This window comes from Pteropus alecto, unplaced genomic scaffold (genome assembly GCF_000325575.1).
Source record: "Pteropus alecto unplaced genomic scaffold, ASM32557v1 scaffold276, whole genome shotgun sequence".
Taxonomy (NCBI): Eukaryota; Metazoa; Chordata; class Mammalia; order Chiroptera; family Pteropodidae; genus Pteropus; species Pteropus alecto.
This window is the reverse complement of record NW_006438074.1, coordinates 6,140,468-6,142,228: the sequence shown is the minus strand read 5'-3', so window position 1 is coordinate 6,142,228 and position 1,761 is coordinate 6,140,468.

Below are 1,761 nucleotides of genomic sequence, written 5' to 3'. Positions count from 1 at the left end.
GTTTGGGTACTGGTTCCACCCTGGGTGTGCCCAGGGCCTGTGCATTATACTCTAATGAGGGGTTGGGCCAATGGTGGTGTGTTTCTTTCTTCTTTTTTTTTTTTTTAAAGGAGGTGCTGTTTTGCATAGATAAATACTATGATTGTGATGTGGGAACCAAAAGGCAGATCATTATGCAAAAAGCACAGGCAGAGGTGAGATTGTGAAACCAGTTCTGCTTCAGGCCTGCTGCCTGAGTGTGGGAACTGGGAGGTGTCTGTCTGGGCCTCAACCTGGGCCAACAGGATTGAGGCCACCCTCTCTAGCTTGTCTCATGACAGCTGGGCCCTGACAGGAAGCAGTCCTTTTCACTTTTTACTTGAGATTCAGAATCCTAGGAAGGGGAAGTGGGTTTGGAGATGCAGGTGACTCAGCACTAACCTCCCCACCCAAATGTATGGTCTTCAGTCTGTTGGACCAAAGCTCTACCTCTCACATCTATTGAATTGATTCCTGATCATGGAAAATAAGAGCCGGGACTTCAGGTGTCCTGCATGAGGCTCGAATTGACCTTAGGCCTGGGAGGAGGCAGAGAACAGGGAAAGAAAAAATGTTCTTGGTTCTGAGTTTATAAGCTGACTTCCTAGCTGCAGGGTGAGGATCTCCAAAGAGGAGGTGGAGACTTATGGAGAGACACTCCAGGCAGGCTGGAGAGAAATGGAGAAGGCAGCCGAAGAAGAAGAATCAAGGCTCAGTTTCCAGTAGAAGTTGCTCCCGTGGTGCCTCATGAAAGGGAGACTCCGTAACTGCTAGAGTGGTCGACCAGCTAATAAACATACTAAACAGAGTTTGCGCTTCGAGACACCTATCAGTCTGCCTTTTGCCAGGCTCAGAAAACCTGTTGAGAGTGAGCATTGTTGAAAGTTTCCAATAGGTCAGATCCAGGAAATAAATAAAGCCAGGGTCAGCTCTACCCAAGATGGGGACAGAAATCCTGGGTGTTAGCTGGAGTGAAGGCTATAGTGAGAGTGCCCCCTACAGAGAACATCAGAGAGAGGCAGCCTGAGGGGCTTAAGAATCTAGGCAAAGGCCATCAATTCAACATCAATTACCCAATCAACAATATTTGTTGAGCACCCACTGTGGTGTCAATAAGACAAAGATCCTGTCTTCATAGAAGTGAAGTCAGAATAACCTCTTTATGTAACACATCTGGAGAGCAACCAGATTGTTCCTCCTGGGTTTTCCCTGGTCCCTCAGCACATTGTTGCAACATCAAGTCTAAATAAGAAGTGAGACGCGGCTAATGGTCTTCATTATATCCATACCTCCACTTGCATCTTCTACTGGTGGAGCAGCTGGGGAGAGGGAAGGATGCCCGGAATTGGGGGAGTTGGCTCCACCCTTCCCAAGGTCTTGGGCCTTGATGGAACGCCTCTGGATGATACCTAGCCATGTTGGGTGGTATGGCAAGGAGTGTTAATGATGCAATTCAATTATGCCAGGCTGTTAATGAGCTAAGTGCTGTATCTTTATTATGCATCATATACTGGAATACATTTCTTACCTACAATGTCTCATGCCTTCCTGATACATACTACACTAAGATCACGATTCTGTAAGAAGCTCCGAACTTCTTCAATGACCTGATCTTAAATTGTTCTGTAAAACTGTGACCCTTATTCTCAGGGTTCCATGAGAGTGACTTAACGGAGAATTACAATATTAATGTTTCATACCACCCCAGGAATAGTCTTTGGACCTTATTCTACTCTGTTCTCA